Source organism: Pongo abelii, chromosome 9 (assembly GCF_028885655.2).
Source record: "Pongo abelii isolate AG06213 chromosome 9, NHGRI_mPonAbe1-v2.0_pri, whole genome shotgun sequence".
Lineage (NCBI taxonomy): Eukaryota > Metazoa > Chordata > Mammalia > Primates > Hominidae > Pongo > Pongo abelii.
Genome location: NC_071994.2, coordinates 22,767,969 through 22,792,942, shown reverse-complemented (window position 1 = coordinate 22,792,942; position 24,974 = coordinate 22,767,969). Strand labels below are relative to the sequence as shown.

The 24,974-nt window shown below is 48.1% G+C and overlaps 1 long non-coding RNA gene across 1 annotated transcript; it reads right to left on the bottom strand.

Annotated features, from left to right (window-relative positions):
- Positions 1-12,580: 12,580 nt before the first annotated feature.
- LOC129048964 (uncharacterized) lies at positions 12,581-24,170 on the bottom strand. Its single transcript, XR_008511680.1, has 3 exons — positions 23,265-24,170; positions 18,922-19,043; positions 12,581-12,756 (listed from the first exon to the last, which is right to left on the bottom strand). It is a non-coding gene; the product is annotated as an uncharacterized LOC129048964 (long non-coding RNA).
- Positions 24,171-24,974: the final 804 nt, after the last annotated feature.

The following is a 24,974-nucleotide window of genomic DNA, read 5'->3' as shown; positions in this document are numbered from 1 at the left end:
CTGGATGTTTTTGTTTGTTGGCTGGCTTTGCCTTCGGGAGGTGTGAGCCTCTGACTGGGTTTGAGGTTCTGTAAATCGGGAAGGTTTGTGTTCATTTCAAGGTTCAGAAAATCATTGTGGTTTGGGGTCATGGCTGGGTTTGATTTGCGTGCTTGATGGCAGTGGCGGCCGGGTGGCTCTGAGCTAGGCCTCTGCTCAGCCCCGGGGGGTCTGAGTGAGAGGTACCCGGGTGTGCACCTCTGGGCGGGGCTGGTCCTGGGCCAAGCCCATAGGCAAGCATCCAAGGCAGGTGCATGAGGCTGGTTTGGGGACGTAGAGATGGGGAATTTGCTCTGCTCTCAAACTGCTTATCACGGAGCATGCCTGGATGTAATTTTCATGGATAGCCAGGGAGGTGATTTTTGGGGAGAGCAGGGTGAGAGAGTCAGGGCTGAAAGAAGGATGGCTCCAGACACTGGGGTGGAGTGAGCAGCCAGGTCTCTGCTTGGGGACCTGCACCCACCTCGCACCTGCTGGGTGATTTGAGGAGCCCCTTAACTTCTCTGAGCTCCGGCTTCCTCTTGCCTCTTCCTAAGGCAGTTCTGAGGATTAGAGGGGAGAGCATTTGTGGAAACTCACAGAGGAGGTCAGAATATATTAGTTTTCCTGAGCTCTACAAAGACAGGTCTATGCCTCATTAATCCTATTCTTCCCAAGTTCACACAATGCTTGGCCCCAGTTCCCCATTCAAGGAAATCTTCTCGAATGCCACATGGGATTGGCCCCCTGGTTATTCATGTCAGTTTTAGTGTCCAGCCTCTTTCGCCCCATTGGAGGTCTAAGTTGCAGTCCTGAACTGCCGTACCTTGCTCTGGAAGAAGCTTTTCTCTCTGGACACAGCAGTTTTCCTGCAATGATCACCAACCATTGGTCACCTCCCAGGGTTGTTCCCGGGCCTGCCAAGGCTGGTTGCCTTCTGCCTCTGAACTGACTGGATTCATTTCCATCTTCCCAGGGCTGGAGGAGGCTGACTTCTCCAGCCACAGAGAATTCCCACAGTCTTTGGGTTTTCAATTTTTGGATCAGTGTGTTGGAGCTCGAGGCCCTTTGGACTGCCCATATGTCTCAGATTTCCAGCTATGGTTTCAAACCCTCAGTGCCATTGTCCCTGTTGAGTGTCAGCCTAGGATCCTTGAATTTTAGTCTGCAAATAATACTGTTATTTTATTTGACCGTAAACTGAGCACTTGTCTTTTCTAGGCATTTACTTAATCCTCACAGCTGCCCTGGGAGGTGGCAGTATTAGTACAATGCCCACTTTACAGATGAGAAAGCTGAGGCTCAGAAGGTTAAGTAACATGCCCATGTTCACAGAGCATGGAGTGGCAGAGCTGGAACACAAAGCCAGGTCTCTTGCCCATGGTACACCATTTGTTCTGCTTCCAAATATGGTGCACTGATTGAAAAGAAGGGCAACTGGTGTCCCCAAGACCCCTCAGCCTCTAACTTGCTCAGTGACACTGAATCTCTTGGGAGCTGTTCCCCCTCTGGAACGGGGAGGGTGAAGAACTTCCCAGCCAGGAACCCATCCCAGCCTTGGAAGACACCAATGGCTGGCTGCTTCACCAGGCTGGCTGTCACGAACTGTTCAGAAGGTGCAACTGGCCATGAAAGGTGAACTGTTGGGAGCAGAACTGCCTGGGGCTGTGTCAGAGGCGCCTGCCTAAAACTCTGCTGCTTCACTTGCCATGGCCCCGCTCAATCCCTAGGTCTGTTCTGCCACCCAAACCACGAGACTCGGGATGACAGCCACAGGCCCCCTCCCATCCATCCCTCGCTTTCCTCCTTCCCTGGCAAAGGAGAAATCCAGGCCCCGAGTCGGTCAATGCCCCAGTGTTCCTGGCATCACCAGCCTCGGGGTTACTTTGCTGTCTTCAAAAAGGATCTGCGTTCCCTCCCCTCTGCCATCCCCATGGAGGCTTTACAGGCCTGCGGGTTCACTGGGCTGGGAGCACAGATGGCCTCTTTGTGGCTGTTCCCCCAAGGCCCTGCCATCTTTGAGGATGACAAACAGCCTTTGAGGAGAGAGTCACATTTGCACGCAGAAGACCACCACTTAACTTGTCCAAAAGCATTTTTATTTCCTTTGGCAATTTGTTTTCCCTTGGGTGAGAATAAAATGATGCAGGAGATTTGCATGCACTGAGATTTTTTCTCCCATTTCCCTCTTTCCTATTTTCTGCCAGCCACCCTTTAGCTGTGCTGAGAAGTCCCCCTGAATGCACCCTCTAGTAGCTCTGGAAAGCTGCCTTATCTCTCTGTTTCTGTGGCCTACGCAGGGTTTCAGGCTCAGCATCTCTCCCTGAAATGAGCCTGGCTGGTACCCGGTCTCTGGGCTTCCGCTTCTGCTGCCCTGGGATCCTTACGGTGGTCAGGATGACCTCGCAAGCTAGAATGCTAGTCTGATCCCACTGGCCAAGGCCACCTCTTGAGCTGTCTCCTCCCCTCTCTCCTTCACCATTCTGGCCTCCTCCAGGCAGGCTTCCAGCTCAACACCTCTGCCTGGAATGCTTTTCTCCCAAATATCCATGTGGCTCCCTCACCTCCTCTAGGTTTCCCCGAGGTCACCTTCTCAATGAAGAAGCCTTGTCTGTCTACCCCATTTCAAGTGCTGCCCCTCTCCCAATTCTCTCAAGGCCGGCTGCCCCCAGTGCTTGATTTTTCTTCATCTCATTGATTACCTTCTGACCAGAGGCGGAGTCTCCAGCAAGCTAATGATTCCAAAGTTTCAGGACCCCTCACTGGTAGCTTCCAAGGCTTTGTACCTAAACTGATATTTACAATTTTGTATTCTTTTTTAATCTTAGAGAGTTCCTTACCCTGACATTATATGAGATCGCTTCAGGCTCTGTGAAAGCCTGGATTTGCCTGCCTCTGCCTCTGACAACTCATCTGTTTTTATTTTGTTTATTGTGTCTTTCCCTCTACCATTAAAATGTAAACTCCACGAGGGCAGAAATATTTGTCTTTTTTTTTTTTTTGAGATGGAGTCTCGCTCTGTCGCCAAGGCTGGAGTGCAGTGGCATGATCTTGGCTCACTGCAGCCTCTACCTCCTGGGTTCAAGATCCTCCTGCCTCAGCCTCCCAAGTAGCTGGAACTACAGAAGCTTGCCACTACACCTGGCTAATTTTTGTATTTTTAGTAGAGACGGGGTTTCACCATGTTGGCCAGGCTGGTCTTGAACTCCTGACCTCAGGTGATGCATCCACCTTGGCCTCCCAAAGTGTTGGGATTATAGGTACGAGCCACCATATCCAGCCTTTTTTTTTAACTGTTTTATCCCCAGGGTCCAGAAGAGTGACTGTACACAGTAGGAGCTCAATAAATGCTGCTGAATGTATGTCATTCCCAGGCTCACACTTCTTTCAAGGGTTTCCCTTTCAGCCTCCTTAACGCCCCCATCCTTCAGCTTCCCTATTGTCTCGTACACTGGGATCCAGCCACCTTGCCCTCTTTCCGCTCCCAGATGTGCTAAGCTGCGGACTCAGGCCCTCGGAACATGCTGTTTCTTTTCTCTGGATGTTCTTCCTTTCCACTTCCCCTCCTCATTCCTTAGATCTCTACTGGAATGTCACCTGCTTGCCTGGGCTCAGCCCAGCCCTGGGGTTATGTGCTCTCCAGGACCTCGGAGTCTCTCTTTACAGTGCTTGCTCTCACTGTCATGCACAGTCTCTGCCATTGGTGGTTTGGTAATTCATTTCCTCCTAAGGACCGTAAAAGCTCCATGAGGGTAGGCCGTGCTTAGCTGGGGTGCTGCGGTAACCCCAGCATAATCCCCGGCACTTAGGCCTTTTCACTGACCAGTAAATATCCGCTGAGGAAATAAGTGAAATAAAACACACTCAAGGCAAGACAGGAATCAGGCACAAATATTATCCAAATAAACAAAATCACAGAATCCATGGCATGTCAGAGCTGGGAGGTTTAGAGATGGTCTAGTCTGCAAGTTGCAGAATGCGCTCTGCTCCCTCGTGCCTCTGTAGAGGTGTACCCAAATCTGCTGCTGCATGTGTGCACATGTGTATGTGCATGTGCACGTGTGTATGTATGCATGTGTGCACACGCACACAAGTATTGCAGGGGGTGGGGCCATCAGGCAGGCAAAAGAGGTGGCAAATGAAAACATCTCAGTTCCCCATTTCCACTTCAAACACAAAGCAGTTCTGCTTTATCTGTTTCTGTATTGAACGTCTGCTTCCGATTTTGTTTGAAGAGAAATAAGATTTCCAGCTGAAATGAAATTTGGAAACTGACCAAATCCCTCCACTCTGTTTTATGGATGGGGAAACTGAGGCCCAGAGAGCAGAGGTACCTGCCTAAGATCACAGAGGGAGTGAGCCACAGGGCTGGGACATGCACACTGGGACACAGGGGACATCCAGCCCCCTCTGCCTGGCTTTGGCAGAGCACCATTATTCTCAGCTGTGACCAGGTGGCTGAGCACCTGGATGTCCTGGAGCTCACAGAGAAGCTCCAGGGATCACTGACACTTCAATCCCATCATGTGAATCAGGAATCATTTTCCTAGCAGAAGACATGACTTCCTGGATGCATACAGTAAAAATCACAACGTTGAGTATTGCATTGAAGGGGGGAAATCCCAATACGGAAGACTAACTCTCTTCTGAGTCTTTCTGTTCATATTCTTTGGCTACTTGTTCATTTATACAATTGTCTGGAGGTGCTCCTTAGAAGAGACGCAGTAAAAAGCACCAAAGGTTTTAGGAAAATCTGTGGGATTTCCTCATTTTAAATGAGACCATTTCTCATATATTTTGATGGTGGAACAAATACCTCTGGCCAAAGGGATCTCCATGGGGGAAGAAAAAACATTATTTTTCATTGTTTTAAAAATAAATCTTTAATTTGTTTTCTGATTACAAAAGAAACAGGTACTTCCGAAAAAAGTAGAACATTACAGAAATATACATGACTTAGAAAGTGAAAGTGTTTCCATATTGTTTCCCCCCCACCCCACAACCACGGTTAATAGTACTTTTTTTCAAACCTACCGAGTGAGTGCCAGGTTCTGTTCTAGACACTCGGGGGCAATAGTGAGCAAACACAGATGTTGTGTGTGCCTTCATGCAGTGCATAGTTGAAAGGCGAAGAGATATAAAATCACTAAAAAGGAGAGATATAAAGACATAAAACTAGAGAAAAAGGCCTTGACAGGGAGGTCTGGGAGAGCTTTGTGGAGGGAGTGAAGCTGGAGTTGGGATCTGTTAAGTAGTGAAAATGGAGGGAAGAGTGTTCAGGAAAGAAGAGACAGCATATGTAATGGCCCTGTGGCAGAAGGGAGCAGACAGGTGTGGCAGGAGGAGCTGGGTCACAGTGAGGCTGCAGGAGGCAGCTGGGGTAGGGCTGCGAAGACCACGGCAAGATTGATGTTAAAAGCAAAGGAAACCATAAGTTGTTGTAAATAAGGGGGTGGATTACGATTAAATGTTTATTTGATACCTATTCTTTCTGTTTTTTTGTGCATATAAATATATATGGCAAAACCCCATCTCCACATAAATACAAAATTATATATATACATATATATAAATATATACATATATAAATATATATATAAATATATACATATATAAATATATATATATATATAAATATATAAATATATACAAATATATAAATATCTATAAATATATACAAATATATAAATATATACATGTATAATATATAAATATATACATATATAATATATATAAATATATATACATATATAAATATATATACATATATACATATATAAATATATATAAATATATATACATATATACATATATACATATATACATATATACATATATACATATATAAATAAATATATACATATATAAATATATATACATATATACATATATAAATATATATACATATATACATATATAAATATATATACATATATACATATATATACACACATATATATATATAAAAATTCATTCTTTAGCAGAATGGCCTAAGCAAAAGAGATTTTTATTGGCTCATGTGGCTGCAGCTTGATCGAAGGGCTCCAACATTATCCCCAGGACTTGGTTTCTCTCCATCTCTCAGCCTTGGCGTCGGGTCTGCTGACTATTTCCTGGCTCCACATGGGGCCTCCCACAGCTCCAGGGGTGAAGACACCATCTCATCTTTCTACCCCCATCGCAGTGGAGAAGAGTGCCTGTCACTGCCAGCAGGCCAGTTTCAGCCCAATTCAGCCACATGTCACCCCTTGAACCCGGCACTGAGGTTAGGGGGGTGTGGTGCTCTGATTGGCCAGGAGCAAGTCACATGCTCGGGAATGAGGCATGAAATCAACTCCAGTGGACCGGAAGCACATGGCCTGATAAAAAGTAAATCTAAGTGGTAAAAGTCAAAATAGTGGTCAACTCTGTTATGGGAGTGGGGGCAGAATTAACTAGGAGGGAACCTGGGGGTTTGGGAGGATTGGAAACGTTTCATATTGTGATCTGGGGCTGGCTATGCAGGCAGATGTGTATGTAACAATGTACCAACTTTGCTGTGTGCAATAGAAACCAAGATTTAGTCCAGGAGCCGTGACTAACACCTGTAATCCCAACACTTTGGAAGGCGAGGCGGGAGGATCACCTGAGGTCAGGAGTTCGAGACCAGCCTGGCCAACATGGCAAAACCCCATCTCCACATAAATACGAAAATTAGCCGAGTGTGGTGGCGGGTATCTGTAGTCCCAGCTACTTGGGAGGCTGAGGCAGGAGAATCACTTGAACCTGGGAGGTTAAGGTTGCAGTGAGCCAAGATCACGCCATTGCACTCCAGCCTGGGTGACAGAGTGAGACTCCGTCTCAAAACAAACAAACAAAGAAACCAAGTGCGGTGGCTCACACCTGTAATCCCAGCACTTTGGGAGGCTGGGAGGATTGCTTGAGCCCAGAACTTGGAGACCAACCTGGGCAACATAGTGAGACCCTGTCCCTACAAAAAAACAAAATAGAAAAACTTAGCTGGGTATGGTAGCCTGTTCCTGTAGTCCCAGCTACTTGGGAGGCTAAGGTGGGAGGACTGCTTGAGCCCAGGAGTTCAAGGCTGCTGTGAGCAATGATCCCACCACTGCACTCCAGCCTAGGCCATAGAGTAAGATTCTGACTCAAAACAATAGTAATAATAAATAATAAAAAGCACCCGGCCCAAGAGTGGGGAAGAAGTACTTCCAGAGAAAAATTAAGATACTTTGACTAAGAAAAGGGTGAATGAATGTTCATTATAGTATAGTCATATATGCATACATGTATCATACAGATACGGTTTTAACCTGTTGTGGGCATTACAATGCACCCTCTTATGTAATACTCTTTTGCTTCATAAATCCTGGGCATTTGTTCATGATATCCACGGTTTTATGGCATAGATTAATTTTGGAAGCATGCTTTAATCAGGCACACGAGCTGTGTCTCCTTAGTGCTCCCTGCAGGAAGGGGCACTCCAGAAGCATGCTGGGGCCCAGCTCCCTTGAGTGACCAGTTGCCTTCAGACGATTGATGTTTGTGTGGTTGAGGACCTCAGACCTTGTTGTGCAAACTGGCTCAGCCTCAGAGCTCTGGGCCCGTTTCTCTTCTCTGGGAGCCTTCACCTCCTCAATTAGGCTTTCAGCTCTCTCTTACTCTGCCCCTGTCAAAATATGCCCTACAAAACAGAATATATTCTTACTCATGCTAGGTCGTTAATGACTAGAAGCCTGCAGTATTCCTTTTCCTGCAGTGGGACACACATTATGTTTTCTTGATAGCAAAAACAAGGAAACTTCTAAAATGGTCCCTCCCTAAGTGCAGAGGAATGGTTGAGAGTGGGGCTCCAGCTTCAGACCTCAGACTGAAGTCCTGCTTCTCTGTTGACCAACCGTGGGTCCCTGGCCAAATTTTTACCTCTCAGTGCCTCACTTCCTCCTCTATGTTCGGGAGAAGAGAGGATTCAATGAGCCAGGGCCTGCTAGGCATTGAGCAGGGCGCCTGCCATGCAGTAAGAACTTTGTGTGGGTCTGCACTGTAGGGCGGGGGGGACTGTCAGGCTTTGGGAGCGCAGGAGAAGTTTTAGGGAACATTCTTCACTGTGGACAGAGCATTCTTCTAGTTCTTGGACCCACCCCTGTATCCTCCTCTTTAATCCCTTTTGTATGACATCCTCCACTTTTTTTCTTTCTTCTCAGGGCCTCTCTCCTTTGCAAGAAATGGAACACTCTGGGCTGTTTTCTGGGAGACTGCAGGTGGCTGCCCCAGGTGTGGTGCTCAGAGCTCATGGATGCCTGTGGATAGATGCCCAGGAATCCCCTCTGCCACCCTGTGGCTTGATGGCCACCCAGTTTCTATTTGTGATCTTCTGGCTAAGCAAGCCCTGAACCTGTGTAACTGGTGAAATGGGTCCAGGCTTTAAAATCTGACACCTAAGTTCAAAAACACCTTGGAGGAGCTCGTCTTCTGAGAGGCTCTCGGTTAGCTCGGTTGCACAGTGTGGCCCATGCTGTTCCTGGCAGGGCTGAGGGGATTCAGTGAGGTTACTTATTTATTTATTTTAAAGACAGGGTCTCACTCTGTCACTCAGGCTGGAGTGCGGTGGCATGATCTTGGCTTATTGCAGCTTCAGCCTCCTTGGGTTCAGGTGATGCTCCCACCTCAGCCTCCTGGGCAGCTGGGACTACAGGCATGTACCACCATTCCCAACTAATTTTTTTTTTTTTTTTTTTTTTTTGTAGAGATGAGGTCTCCCTACATTGTCTAGGCTGGTCTTAAACTCCTGGGCTCAAGCTATCCGCCTGCCTCGGCCTCCCAAAGTGCTTGGATTACAGGCGTGGACCACCGTGCCCAGCCAGCAAAGTAACGTGTATGTGCCTGGCACATAGTAGGCCTTCAGCACTCACTCATTCTCTTTCTCTTCTACTTGAGTGATGAGATTTACTTGGTAGCCTTGTTTGGGGTGTGTTGTTCAATTTATTGGGAGACTAATCAGGGCCTAGATTACTAATTGGGCTGCCATAGCAAAGTCCCACAGACTGGGGGCTGAAACAACACAGATTTATCTTCTCACATTTCTGGAGCCTGGACATCTGAGGTCAGGGTGTCAGCAGCGTTGGTTTCTTCTGAGACCTCTCCCCTTGTAGATGCCACCTTCTCATTGTGTCCTCGTGTGGCCTTCTCTGTGTGTGTCTGGCTCCCAGTCTCTACTTGGAAGGACACCGGTCACATTGGTTTAGGTCCCACCCATATAACCTCATGTTCCCTTAATTACCTCTTCAAAGACCTATCGCCAAATACAGTCACAATCTGTGAACTGGATATCAGGACTTCAACATGTGAGTTGTGGGAGGGGGACTAGGGGAGATACGATTCAGCCTATAATAGGAGCATTGAGCCAAATCAACTCCCTTGGCCATCATTATTATTTCCTTGCTTTGGGCCTTGGAGGGTCTTCTCTGAACTTCAAGAGTTCCCTTTTCAAGTGGGCCTGTCTCTAGGATAGTGCCTCCTCCTGCTGGCTCTAAGTAACAGCAGAGATCAGCTGTAGCGATTGGGATGGGCCCCAGGGAGGAAAGCTGGGGCCAGGAGGGAAGCTCACTGGCCAGCGTGGATGTCCGGCCAGGGCAGGGTGCTCTGCACGCCTCCTGTGTTATAATGGCACCTTGGCTGCTCCTGTGCCCAGCCCCTCCCTCAGGGTCTCTTCAACCCTGACTTTGCCATGTCACATGCACCCAGATGCCATTCCTGTTCCCAGCCCATTAGGGCTGCCAGCCTGGGGAGTGTGGACCATCGGGGAGAAGACGCTGTTTTGTGAGACGGGCAGATTGGCAGACATCCCCGTGGAGCCGGGTGGGATGGCATTAGCTGGAGGCTAATCTCATTAGCAGCCACATCCTGTGTCTACCAAGGATCTGTTCCCCCGCCTTGCCCTCAGCCTGATGCCCATTCCCAGGCAGAAGGCAGATTAAGCATGAGCAAGGTCCAGGGTTGGCTCCTATCTCTGGACCTCAGAGACGCTGCCCTGAGCATCCCTGCCTTCTCCCACTGGCCCAGCAACTGACTTGCTCTGTGCTGAGGTAAGACACTTGAGCATCGGCAACCCTTTTTTTTCTGGCTATGAAGTGGGCCATACTGTGGGATCCCATGACAAAGAAATTCTATGAGCCTCTATGGTGATTTTTGTGCTAGGAAAAGATGTGTGCCTGGTTATGATGTGGCTGAGGTACACAGCACTTGTTTCATCAAAGAGAGTCTTGGTTGGGGCTGGGCATGGTGGCTCATCCCTGTAATCCTAGCACTTTGGGAGGGCAAGGTGGGCGGATCACCTGAGGTCAAGAGTTCGAAACTAGGCTGGCCAATGTGGTGAAACTCCAGTCTCTACTTACAAAAAAAAAAAAAAAAAAAAAAAAAAAAAATTAGCCAGGCATGCTGGCATGTTCCTGTAGTCCCAGCTACTCAGGAGGCTGAGGCAAAAGAATTGCTTGAACTTGGGAGGCAGAGGTTGCAGTGAGTGGAGATCACACCATTGCACTCCTGCCTGAGCAACAGAGCAAGACTCTGTCTTAAAAAAATAAAGGATGGGGAGTTGCTTGGGAGATTAGGGTCAGGGTCAGGTGGAAATATTTCAGAAGTTACTGGGACACTGAGGCATTAGAACAGACCAACACTCTTTAGGGCAGAGGATATGGGGACATAGAACCTCACGCCAGTGAGATTTGCATCTTTCAGTTAAAGAGACCCTGCAGGGAGTGGCTGGGCCCAGGTCTAGCTACTGTCTTGGGTGGTGTGGCTCTAATCACCATGTTCTGCTACTTTTCTCTTCATTCCTAATAGTGGGAAGGCAATTTGGGGCAACTTCGTGTAGTTGATTACAATTTGCAACAAGTGTTTAGGAGTTTAGAAACTTAGAAATTTGCCTGAATAGAGGGCTAACCATAGACTAAAAAAATCTACATCAATGTACCTATATCTCAAGATTTCCTTTTTTGATCAGATTGTGGGTAACAGAAAGCACAGGAGCTCATTTGATCATCAGACAAGAATAAAACCATCTGCCATGTTTTCCCTTTTTCACCTTAGCCACCAGGAAGCTCTGGGTAAGATCTAATATGTTCAGTTGCCATATTTTTCAGGTCTCTGGCTTCTGATACATTTCTCTGTTCTTTTCCTTGAGTCAATTTTTCATTTAAATGATGTACAAGCATTAAAATTAAAGAAGCTATTACACATGGTGACTCACTTGGTATGGAATCTGGAATATGATAGGTACTGAGGTGTGTGTGGTAGGGAGGGGTGACCTTTCCTGACATTTATACACAGGGACACGGAATGCCACCTTCCATAATTTATGAGCTATTTTCATTTATTTAATAGTTCTTATGATATGCCAAGTGCTGTCTGAGTGCTTTACAAATATTAGTTCATTTAATCTTTATAACGACTCTAGGAGGTATGTATTAATACTATTATCCCCATTTTGCAGATGGAGAAACTGGGGCAGATGGAAACTAACTTGCCCAGAGTCACACAGCTAGAAAGTGGCAAAGCAAGATCTGAATGTAGGCAGCCTGTCTCCGGAGCCCAGGCTCTTCTCCGGAGCTTTAGGACTTAGCTGTGCTGTCCAGTAGTGAAGCCACCAGCCGCACATGGCTGGTGAGCACTTGAGATGTGTCTAGTGCAACTGAGAAACTGAATTTACAATTTTATTTAATTGTAATGTAAATAGCTATGTGTGGCTAGGGGCTACTGTCTTGGATGGTGCAGCTTTAGCCACCATGCCTTGTTACTTCTCTCATTCCTATTGGTGGGAAGGCAATTTGGGGCAACTTAGTGTAGTTGATTGCACATTGCAACAAGTATCAATAGCCTTAAAAACTTCCTCCTCTTCGTCTCCATCCTTTTCCTTCTCCTTCATCACCATAGCTGACAATTCCTGAGAACTTACGATTCTCCATTAACTCTCCCCCAAACCTTGGATGTAGATAGTTTTTCTAATATTCCTGCTTCACAGGAGAGGAAATCAGCATTCAGAGGGGTGACTTATCGAGGGTTGCACAGCCGGTAAGTGGTAGAGCTAGAATTTGAACCAAAGTGTGAATGACTCTAAAGTCAAAGTATCTCCAGCTTTCTTTTTACTTTTTAATGTAAAATGTGCTCCTCTTATGACTCCTTAGGCCACAGGCCTATCAGTTTCCTCCAGAGTAAAGTTTCTTTTGTCAACTACAGTCAGCGTTTTTAAAGGAAAGAATGGGGAAGACAGAGGTGGTGAGCAGAGGCGGGTGAAGTGCTGGATCAGCACAGCCTCGGAAGAGCTGGGGAGGGGGGCCTGCGTGCAGTGCAGCGAAGGCACCTGGACCCCGTAGGAGTAGCCAAGGGCCTGCTCAGAGAGCCCACTGCCAGCCCCGCCTCCACTGGGAAAGGGCTGCATTCAGGGAGAAGAGTCCGAACAAGATGCCTCAGTTTTCTCATCTGTCAAATAGGGACAAGGATGATTAAAGGAGACAGTGTCCTAGAGCACATCCGGCAAGTAAAAGAGTTGTTACCTTTTTTGAGTCGGGGCTTGTCTCTGGGGTAGAAGCTCCCGGAGACCTCACAAGGGAGAAGTCCTGAGCGCGGAGCTCTCTCCACCGTGGGCAAAGAGAAGGAAAACAGCTTGCTAGCTGAGGGGTCGGGGTGGGCGGCGGGGGCTGCGCACATGGCTGTCGGCTGAGATCACTGCCTTCGCCTTCCAGCTGCCTGGGGATATTAGGAGGTTGCAGAGACAGGGAGAGGAAGCTCAAGCTTGGGGGCCTCTTTGGGGGGCGGAGAAGGGGAGCAGAGGAGTAGGATGTTAATGAAAAAAACATTCGTCGTTCAAGGTGACTGAAAGGGTTTGGGGCTTGTTGGGTCAGGGTCTGGCTTTGGCTGAAAACAAGTCCCCCAGATGCAGAGGGGCCAGGCCTGCTGAGAAGGCACTTTGTGCAGCCCCAGCTGACTTCACTCTCTTTGGGGCTGCTGAACGTCAGAAACCCCCCAACTCTGAAGAGACACCTGGGATGGGGCAACTGTGAGGTCCTGGGGCCAGAAATTCCTAACGGGCTGGGCTGCCCTGTCCGTGCTTTGCAGAGATCTCGCCCCCTCCCTCCCGCTTCCTCCAGGCTGCATTTGGGCACGGGATTCCAGCTTGACTCAGAGATGGCACATGCTGCGCCCAGCCTCTGAAATGGTGGAACTGCCAAGGTGGGAAGGCTCGGATGGGTTTCTGGGGCAACTCCTCACTCGCCTCCTGACTTTGCCACTAGACAATTTCTAGACTTGCAAAGAGTGCACAATATCTGACAGGCGTCGGAATAAGGGCCCCTTCCAATCAGAGAAAGCCAAGCACAGAGCCTGTCCCCACCACAGCCCTGTCAGGTAGGCATCCCCACTTCACAGCTGGGGAAACTGAGGCTCAGAAAGGTTAAGGCCTGAAGCTACTTGGCTGAGAAAGAATCAGGGTTGAAACCAGATTTTTGCTCCTAGGGGAAGAAATCCTACGTAATTTTTTATTCCCTCACTACTTCCTTCTAGATGCCAGAAAAACCCCAAAAGGCCCAGATACCTCTGGAGAGAGCCCTAGCCTGGAGCATGGAGAGGCAGAGGACAGGGATGAAGCGCAATGGTGATTTGTCCTCAGGATGCTTTTGCAAAAGGGAAAAGTCTTATTTCTTAGAACTAAGGCTGCAGGGAAGCTAAGGGAATAGATCAAAGCCATGTGGATCCAAGAACAGGCCCTGATCATGCTGGGACCCCTGTTTCCTCTTCCAAGCCAGATTCCATCATGATTGACTTTCATCCCTCCAAAGGGGAACGGGGCCCCTGCCATGTGTTTTGGGATACATGGAACAAACATCATCCCTCGGGAAGCTTGGTTTTCCTCAGGAGTGAAGCGATGGTTGGCAATGCAGGCAAACCCATCTTTCATCCCCACCAGGATGGGGACCAAGTCACCCATCTCCTGCCTACATCAATGCTCCTAGGGGCTTGGGAAGTTGTTGAAGATGCTAAAGGCTGCAGGGCCTTGAATGGGGATGCCCAGCCTCGGAAAATCCCCATCTTGGGCATTTGAAAGCCTTTCCCAGGCCGGAGGGAGTCTCAGCCCTTCACAGACTGGTGAACCATGAGCTCTGAAAGGGAGTTTCGGGAGACCTTATCCAATCGCCTTTTGGCACAAATGGGTAAACCAAAGCCTGGAGAGGAAAGGCACTGCCCAAGCAAGACCTGGAGAGCATTCCAGTGGTCCATGGTTCTTTCTGGAGGAAACCTGAGGATGAGGCAGTTAGTGGACGGACGGGGACGGGGGGCGGTGCGGGGCACATACAGAGGCCCTGGGAGGAACCACCTCTGGAATATTCAGGGATAGCCTCCCTGCTTCAGGCTTTTCAAGAGGCAAGATATCCCTCTCCCTCTCAAATCTTGTCCAGCTCCGGTTATGATGGAGCAGAGCATGAAGCACCCCTCTCCTTTCCTCCTGTCAGCTCTGAAATGAGAACATTCTCATAGGAGTGAACACATCTCTAGTGGGCTTCAAGGAACACCAGACAGAAGTGTCCTGAAAGAACCAGGCCCTGCAGAGCTCTCTGGATCTAACAGCTCCCAGATGGCAAGGATGCCCCAATCCGAGTGCCATTTTCTGAGCAGGGACTGAGTGTCACGCACACCGGGCACATCTTCATGGGAACCTCCAGTCCTCCCAGCGGCCCCGAAGCGGGGAGGTGTTTCATGGTTTTCTCCACAGAAAAACAGAGGCGACAGAGTCACGTAGGGCGAAGCGACTTGCTCAGGCACACAGAGCTGGGAAGTAGAAGGGGATGGAGCAGACTATAAACCTAAGCCTGTCCTTGAGTCTCTATGTCCCACTTCTCTCCAAAACAAACAAGCTCTTAAAACAAAATCCTAACTGTTCATTGGCATTCATTTTTGCCCACTTTAGATACTCTATATCCTCCTCTCCTTTTTCCTGTTTTAAATTGAAGTTGCAAATTCCCAGCACCCTAAAAAAACAAAAACACAAACAAAAATTCTCTCCAAGTCGAGAGATACGACAGGCCAGGACACCAGCCTCTCTGCATCTTCCAAAGTACAAGGACTCCCGTAGTACTTCTGTTCAGAAGCAGAACGTCTGTTTTTTTTTTGCCCTTGGACAATGTGGTTCTAATATATATCAACAGAGCCAAAGCAAAGAAAAGCAACCCCCCCTTCTTTTTTAAAAGACGTTAACTTCATTTCAAGAACTTGTGTGTTTCTCATTAGTAACGCTGTCTTTTGAAATCCAGCCGAGGGAGGCAATTCCAGTTGAAATCAAAACTGATATGCGAGAGTTTGACTTAAATGCCGCCCTGTCGGCCGGCTCGCTGCCTTGTTGGGGCTGATTGCTACAGAGATGGGACAGGCAGGGCAGACGGCCAGCTCTCAGCTCCCTGTCCCATGTCCTCGGTGGGTCTCAGAGTGGCAGGGGAGCCTGCCAGGCAGGGCTCTTTCAACCTGACTAGCTTCTCACCTGATGCAGGAGGTTGAGACAAGAGCTTGAGCTAATGACCTTGAAGTGGGGGACTTGGCGATCTGCACCTGGGGGTTGGGGGATGGGGTGGGCCACAGTGGGCAGGGGGCTCCAGCAATGATCACAGCCACACTCTGAGCCATTCCTACAAGACAGAACGTGATCAACACGTCCCACGAGGAGCCGCACCACTCCTCCACTTCTAGGTTTTTCGAGCTGTTCTAAGCAGAAAACTCCTACTTTCTATTTTCTTGGCCAGTTTTGGCATTTCTTCTCCTGTAAGACCAGGCCTCCTGGAGAACATTAGGAAAATTGAAAAATCTTCCCATGGTCAGGCAAGGGGCCACTTATGCTTCCTGCTGGTGGGGCCACTTTCTCCAGTGTCCAGACGTGTCATTTTCTGCGTGGGCAAGCAGTTTCAGCCTTCACTAGGGATGGCAGAGTGTGTTCTCTTCCTACCCTTCTCTTCTTTTCTGTCCACTGACCCCAAATTGGATTTTTTTCCTTAATAAAACGCTGTCTTGTTCTTCAGAGAGCCGATGCGGGCTGCTCTACATGCCAAAGATATTTATTTCAAGAACGACAGAAACCAACAGGATGGTTGCTCCAACCCAGCTCCCATCCCTGTCTAATCAGATTTTCCCCATGTTTCAAGACCTAGCAATGTTCCTCCTTCCATGGGAAACCTTTCTCTACCCTCTGCCCCGCCATGATGGCTACAGCCTTAAATTCACTGGTCTGAACCAGTCCCTTTACAATTAAGGGAGTGATGTCTTTTGATCAAATTGTCCCTTCTTGCTTGATATTATTACTTAACTTTCCAGCCATCCAGACGTTTCTGTTTTGTCTCCTTAGCTGAGGGTGTGACTTCCTTGAGAACCTGACTCTTCTCCATGTCTCTGTCCCCAGGTCTTTATCACACGGAGACTTACATGGGTTTGCAAACAATAGCAGTAATGATTAAAACGACTATGAGCACATTTTTTTGACTTTAACCTGTGTTCCTATCCTTCTCTTTAATAGAAACTCCCTTAGAAAAATAAAAAGTGTTTCAAGAGATGACCAGATTAATCTTTATTGAGTCACTTTCTCTTTAAGGCCGGTCTGGTCCTGAGAGTTTTGACAGTGGAATTTGTTGGGCACCATGAGCTTGGCCTGTGCCGGATGCTTTCTCATGCATTACTTTGTTTAAAGAATTGAGGGATTTGTTGATAAATGGATTCAGTTTTCCGTAAGGGAGACTGAAGACTCCCACCCCCATCTTCCCAAATTAGGTTTGGGGAAACAGGAGGCAGTGTGGGTTGTGAAGAGCTGGCCAGACCTGCGTGGGTTCAAATCCCAGCTTCTTCCCACAGCCACATTGGAACCATGGGCAAGTGACTTTGCACCTCTGGTCTTTAGATTCCTCATCTGTAAAATGGGGATCATCCTGGTCCCTTCCTTGCAGCGTGATGGTTTAGATGAAGTGAATTCATAGTAACATTGTATTTGCTACCATTCGTTGAGCTTTACTAGGCTAGGCACTATGCTGAGTGCTTGATAAGGAAGTAAATGTGAAAAGCTTAGGCATCAGCTATTCTACAAATCTTTCCTGCTCTTTACACCCACTTTGCCAATTGAGTGAGCTCCACTGTGATATAGTTTGTGTCTTGTCCTCACAGCTCCCACCCTGTTTATGTCTATTGTGTCTTGTGTGAGTGGTTGACATCACTCTTCCCCATTAGAAACTCCCAGAGAGCCAAGGCCTTGTCTGTTTTCACTCCCACTACTTATCCAGGGCCTACCTAGGTACTCAATAAACTTTAGCTTCCATTTCCCCTGGGTCCCTCTTCTAAATTAAATTAGAGCTCTCCTTGCCTCCCTGAGAGCCCTGTATCTAGGACTAGCAACAGAGGCCATGGGGCAGGGATTTTATGCTCAACTTATGAATGTTTGAGCCATGCAGGGATGGCTTCTCATGACTGCAATGTACAGAATCCTGTGTTCCCACTCCTGCAGATGACTTGGCATTTGGTGGCCAACCCCTCTTCCCCACCCAATTACCCTCACTCCTCCTTTCAGGATGTCCTCCAATGCCACCTCCTCTGAGAAACATTTTTTTTTGACTATTACAGGCTCAGATATCTAAAAATAATTGTGAGCACAGGCTGTATCATAGACTTAGATATCTAGAAATAATTATGAATCTTGCTCATTGGACTCAGCTCCCTGGCAGCTCACCGAAGCTCCGAATTCCCAGTGCCCAGTACAGAGTTAGTGATCAGCAAGTGTGACTTGAATGAATCCTGTCAAAGCAAAGTAAAATCAAGCCCAAATCACTCCCACACTGGCCAGAAAAGACCAGTATACACCTTTGTAATTTACACAGCTGATTTCTTTCTTAATTCATTCAAAAAATATTTATGGAGCACCAGTGTGGTACCAGGCCCCATGCTGGGTGCTGGGTGCTGAGTACTGGGGAGTCAGTGGTGAATTGGGCAGACTCATTCCTGAGTCCTGGCACTCACAGTCCAGGCCAGTGAATTCATGGACACCACAAGGCCAAGGCCAAAATAAAACCAGGAAGTTGGGAGACATAAGCCTCCCTGCCAGACATGGCCTGGAAGCCACCATCCCCAAGGTAACCACTCATCTGTTAAGGGATAACAATGAGCTGTCTCTCCACAGGGGTGTATGGGTCTGGCTCCTTTTCCTGGCTGTGGCACCTGAGGGCTTAGGGGAGCAGACAAGCAGGGATGAAACCATCCTGCTTCTAAGGCAGGGCTGACCCTCTGAACTCAGGGCCAGGGAGGACTCTGTCCACCCAGAACCAGCTGGGCTGCCCAGCTGTGGGCCGGCACCGCTGAAAGGTCCTAATTAGCTAATTTCCCCAGCCCCGTGGGCTGCAAGCAGGCTCCCTTCACCTTTTGCCCTGCTCCATCTCACTCAATTTAGCAGTTCAAGGTTCACCGCAGTGTCAGGGTGGGGACAGGGAAAACGCCCCCTCCCTCCCACTCCCGTGCCATTAAATAAAACCATTCCTTTGTGGCAGCTCCACCTGGAAGACTTTGGAATTTTCTCCCATCCCCAGCCTGGTTCTGATGGCTGCATCGAGGGGTAGGCTGTGGATTCAGAGCCCAGCTGCAAACTCTGGCTCTGTCATTTAACCAGCACCTGTGTGATCTTGAGCAAGTGACTCACCGTCTCTGAGTCTCAGCATTTTTGATTATAAGGACCAACATCCACTTTACTTGGTGGTTATGAGGATTTAATGGGATAAGGCCTGTAAGGCAAGGGCCCAGGGCCTGGACGGAGTCTGCCCTCAGTTCAAGCCCCTGTACTCTGCTCAACTTTCCCGAGACTATAGACCCCACGGGGGTAGGCACAATGTCTGCTTTGCTCACCATTGCATTTCCAGCATCTTCCATGGATCTTGGACATAGGAGGAGCTTCCCTACTCCTTTCTTTAATCAGCAAGCATTTGCTGAAGGCCTCCTATGTGCCAGGAACTGGGCTGAAGACATATCTGTTTAATAAATAAATAAATACATGCTTTCTTCTTCCCGTACCTACTTCTTCAGGGCTGAGCCCTGGGTAAAACAGGGACCTCAGCCAAGAATTCAGTGTGGATGGGGCACAGGACATAGGGTCAGGAGGCCAGGAAAGCTCTGGATTCTGGGTTCAGGTCTGCCCTCAGCAGCCTGCGTCTCTTAGGAAACAGGGATTAGTTCTTTCTTCCTTGTCCCCTAACCCCATCCATGCCCACACTCCCAACCTCAGGGGCTGCTGGGTGAGCCATGAGCTCCCAACCTTCCCCTGTCACTGGCTGAGTCTGAAAACCTCCCCGTGCACCTCTCAGGTAAGGGAGTGGGGATAAATATTCCTCCTTCCAGGATGGTGTGTGGTGTTGGCCAGGTATGAAACGGGAATAAGAATTGTAAAGAGCCTAGCACGGCGCCTGGCCAGGGGAGGAGGTGATCACGGTAGCCTCCTTCCCTGCAGCCAGTGCTATAGCAACCTGTTACTCAAAGTGTGGTCAGTTCTCAGACTTCGGAGCTGGTTAGAAACAAGGACTCCCAGGCTCCACCCCAGCCCCAGTGAATCTAAATCTGCATTTTGCCAAGATCCCCAGGCTTGGTGTGCACATTGAGTTCGAGAAGCTCTACTCTCTGACATGCCCTGGAGCTAGCCACCACTTCTCTACGTCTGTTTCTTCAACTGTAAATTGGGGTGATGTTAAAAATAATAACCGGATAAGCCAAACAGAATGAGGAAATCCAGTCTGGATCAAAAGAATGGGACGGCATATTCCAAAGCCAAACAGAAGGGGACTGGGGGCTTTCTGCCGGTCTCTGGGCCACAGCTCTGTTGGTTGCTGGAAGCAGATGGAACCCAAGAATGGGGGCAGCGGAGGGGCACTGGGGTCATCTCTTCCATCCTGTGTTGGGATTAAAAATAGACCTAAGGGAGGGTCTGGACGGGCAAAAGACCTTCTCCTGCTTCTCCTTATTATGGGGTCTGTAGAGGGGAGGTCAGGAATCACGCCCCATCCTGTGGTTTACAGGACCCCTCCCTAATAAAGCAGAGAGCTGGGAGGCCACGCATTCCAGGGTACATAATTAAAACCAATGAGGGTTATTTGGAATAACAGACCGTTTAGTCGGAAGCACTTGCCATGCTAATTCAAACAAGGTGATTACAGGCGATTAGCGAGCCTAATGGCTTCAGTTTAAAACCAGCCTAGCAGAGAGATGAGCGAGTGGCCTCTGCTGCTTCCGGTGAGCAGTGGAGGGGACTGACCTGGAACTGAAATTCACAAGGTCAGTGCCACGGGGGCTTGTGGGCCTCCCACCTAGGTAAGATGCTGGCCCAGTGCAAACTGCTTCCAGGGATGGAAGAGGCTGACCCTGCCTGGGGAGAGTCAGAAGTCAACCTGTTCAAGCACACTCAAACACCTTTGCCTGCCCCACAGAAACTGGGTCCTTCCTGTCTCTTTAGCCCCATCCCCTGTGGCCTCTTGAGTACAGAGGCTGGGTCTTGAGGCCCCTGAATCCTTGAAAGGGAATGTTTATGGGTATACCTACACACACCTAATATCTTTTTTTTTTTTTTTTTTTGAGACAGAGTTTCTCTGTTGCCTAGGCTGGAGTGCAGTGGCGTGATCATGGTCACTGTAGCCTCAAATTCCCAGCTCAGGTAATCCTCCCACCTTAGCCCTCTGGTAGCTGGGACTAGAGGCACATGCCACCATGCCTGGCTAATTTTTAAAATTTTTTTTGTAGAGATGGGGGTTACCCTATATTGCCCAGGCTGGTCCCAAACTCCTGGGCTCAAGTGATCTGCCTGCTTCAGCCTCCCAGAGTGTTGGGATTACAGGCATGAGCCACTGCATCCGGCCCACACACCTAATATCTTATTCAGCACTGTACTAAGCAATTCATACGTGTCATCTCATTAATTCATTTAAGTCAGCACCAACTGTTGTTTCCATATGACAGAGGAGGAGCTTGGATGCAGACAGATTGTCTGAAAGTGACAAAGCCAGGCCTGTTACCCAAATCCTCCTGATTCTGAAACCCTTCTATTATCTTGCTGAATGCATATCACAAGGTGGGCACTTTCACTGCAATTCCCATCTTACAGTCTAGGGGACTAAAGCTCAGAGAAACTAAGGAACTTGCCAAAGGTCCCTGTCACCTGGCGAACTGGGATTTGACCCTGATTTTGCTGATGCAAAACCTTGGTTCTCAAGCACCCTGGAGAGGGAGTGGAATTGCAGCCAAGCTTGGATGGGGAGGGGAACAGCAGTTAGACTTGTCAGGGAAGGGCATCCGAGGTACAGAGAATGGCACAGATATACAAAATAGGGAGCTTTCAGTGGCCAGAGACCAAAACCCCACACTGACCTGCTTAAATTTATTTAATAAGGAATATGTATTATCGCCAGAAACAAGAAGTCCTGAGGACTGCCTAATTTAGAGGCTCCATGGTGTCCTCAAGTACACAGGCCTCCTGCCTTTCTGCCTCCCTTCCATCAGATATCCCTGGGCACCTTTCTCTGTACCAAGCATGCTCTTAGGCCCTGGGGTTACAGTGGGGAAAAAAAAACAAGTCCTTGCCCTGGTAGCACTTACATTATTGTGTGAAAGATGATTAAATAGACACATACACGTACACTGTATATATATCATGTATATTATATGTATGGCATATATACATGATGTATAGGGTGAGAATGCCTAATATGAAAATCCAAAATGCTTCAAATTCTGAAATTTTTGAGCACCAACATGATGCCACAAATGGTAAATTTTACACACAGTCTCACTTGATGGGTCACAGTGAAAACGCAGGTGCAGAACACGGTTTATTCTGGGTCCCCAAAGCAAAAATGAAATTACATGCAGGCTGTGTACATGAAGTGCACATAAATCATAAATAAATTTTGTCTTTAGACTTGGGTCCCATCCTTCAGATGTCTCATTATGTAGTGTGAATATTCCAAAATCTGAAAAAAAACCCTGAAATCTGAAACACCGCTGGTCTCAGCTATTTCAGATAGGGGACACTCAGCCTGTTTAATACGTACTCATATATAAGTATAAGTACTTATTATATATTATATAGACACAGTGTATGTGTATATTATACACAATGCATGTGTATATAATTTAAATATATAACATAATGTCAATTAAAAGCTATGAATAACAAAGCAAGAGAATAGAATGGCAGAGGGGAGAGAAGTCAGAGAAGTCAGAAAAGTCTATCTGAGGAACTGATATTTGAGCAGAGACCTTAATGAAATGAAGGGGTGAGCCAGGTGAGAGCTGAGGGAAAGTGTTCTTGGCAGAGGGAATTGCAGGTGCAAAGGCCCTGGTGTAGGGTGGTGCTTGCAGTGGAATGTGTGAATTGTGCATGCTCTGAGGGTCAGGTTCTCCTGCAGATGTGTCCCCCTCATGGTGGCCAAGTGACCATAGCAGTTCAGGCACCATAGGCAGACATGATGCTGGCCAGTGAATAAGAGGGGGGTCTCTTCCCTGTATATCATGCCTTTTGTAAATCAATGAAGAAACTCTTCCTGAGAGCCCCAGCAGGTTTCTCCTTAATCCTCTTGGATGGAATTATATCACAGACCCATGTCTAAACCAGTCCCAGACCGGGGAATGGGACCTATGGTGGTTGGCTTAGTAAGGGAGACACCCTTGGACTGGCAATGGGACCATCCTTTGACTGGTAGGGGACAGGAGGTAGATATTCCCCCCCAAAAAATGGGGCCCTGCCAAGGAGGAGGAGGAGAAAAGGCTGCCAGGCAGGCAACCACTGTGTCTGCCATGGCAGGAGCTGAGTTCTGGCTGATGAAAGCGTTTCCATGTGGCTAGGCCCCTGATTACTGTATCAAGTGGGCCTGTGGGCCTGCTCCCCCTTTCTTCCTGGAGCACCTCTCTTCTTCGCCTTCATCCCCCATCCCCCAATCTACCTCAATACTTGGCTTTCAGAATAACTCCATGCTGGGGAAAAGAAGCAACTGAACTAAAACAATGAACTAAAAAGCCCATCTTTTGACAATATTCACATTTGGAGAAGTGAAAAATTAAATGACTGCTGGTATTTTGAAAACGAAGATTTCACAAGTCTATTTAAAAGAAAATGTCCCTTAAAGCAGCTGGAGGAACATCTTGCCCCTGGTTTAGATTTTCTAAGGCCTGGGCTTGACAGAAATCCACACAGCCATTTCCCTGCTTACCTTGCCCCATCATCGCCATGGCCAGGAGGTGCATAGGAAGGAGTCTAGAAATCTGGAAGGCTGGGACTCTGTACAAGAGCTCTGCAGTCTGAGGTCTGAGCTGGAAGGGAGCCTGGAGGACTGGAGGCAGTAGACTGTCAATCATTGGAGATTCTTCTGCAGGGGATGGGGAGGTGGCAGCTGCTAGGAAGGAGAGAACTTGGGCCATACCAGAGTCCAGACCCCTTGTTTGGCTGAGAGTGGGGAGGTATTCCCTCTTGGTTGCAAGTGGCAGAAACCTAATGAAAACTGGCTTAAGCAAAAAGGAAAATACATTGGCTCCTGTAATTGAGAATTCCAAGTGTCGATGGCTTCAGGCATGGCTAGATCCAGGGGTTCTGTGTCTTTGTCTCTCTCTACTTCTGACTCTGCTTTTCTCTGTGGCTTTCTTTCAGGCAGTCTTTCTTTCTCCACAGTGGGAAAGACACCTACTGGAAGCCTAAGACATACGTGGTGCTGCCATCTTGGGATCCTAAGGAGGAGACACTCTATCTCTTCCAGCATCCATATAGAAAAGGCATGAAAGCACACTGACTTTCCCTGCCTGGGTTGCATCTCCAATTCGTAGTCCATTTACTATGGATGGGGGTGAGGTGGGCTTCCACAATTTGTAGGCATGGATTCTGTGCCTACCTCTGTCATCAGGGGACAAACAGGGCACTGAGATTGTTCCCTAGGAGCTGTGGGATGGAGTGGTGGATGCCCTAATAGAGATGGATCCTGCAGAATGAACCACAGCTGCTCACCTTAGGAAGTGACTGGTTCAGTATCAACCTAGTGCTAAGAGGCAAAGTCTGATTCAGCCCAGTGTTCTTACCCATGGTCCAGTGTGCTTCCCATCATGCCACAGGCCTGCAGAGGACACTGGGAGCCTCTGGTTGGGGCTGAAGTGTCTATGATGATTATGATGGGGTTAGGGTGGGTGTGGCCAAGGTCTTAGCCATGATCTCAGGTAGCCATGATGTAATGGGCAGGTCTGGGCTCAGTGTCCCTGAGAGGATTCTGATTCTGCCTTTTACTTTGTAATTGGGGCAACTTAGTTAACTTTGTAGACCCTCAGTTTTCTCATCTATAAAAGGGGTGATATGGCCCGGCTGTGTGTCCCCACCCAAATCTCACCTTGAATTGTAATCTGAATTGCAATTCCCACTTGTTGGGGGAGGGACCTGGTGGGAGGTGATTACATCATAGGGGTGGTCTCCCCAGGCTGTTCTCATAATACTGAGTGAGTTCTCACAAGATCTGATGGTTTTGTAAGGGACTTCCCCCTTCACTCAGCACTCATTCTTTCTCCTGCTTCCCTGTGAAGAGGTGCCTTCTGCCATGACTGTAAGTTTCCTGAGGACTCCTCAGCCATGTGGAACTGTGAGTCAATTAAACCTCTTTTCTTTATAAATTACCCAGTCTTGGATATTTCTAATAGCAGCATGAAAACAGACACATACAAGGGGAATGATAAATGCCCATGTCCTGGGACTGAGTGAATTATTGATAATCCTTACATGGAGAGACAAAGGGGAAAGGCAGATGAGCTCCAGGAGCTTTGCTTGTGGAGGGTTGCCCCAGGGACAGAGGGCAGAGATGTTCCCTGGCCTCTGGAGTGGTGTTGGCAGGAGGTGGTCTGTGTGGGGCCTCTCAGACTTGACTGTTACCTATGGGGGTCAGGGTAGG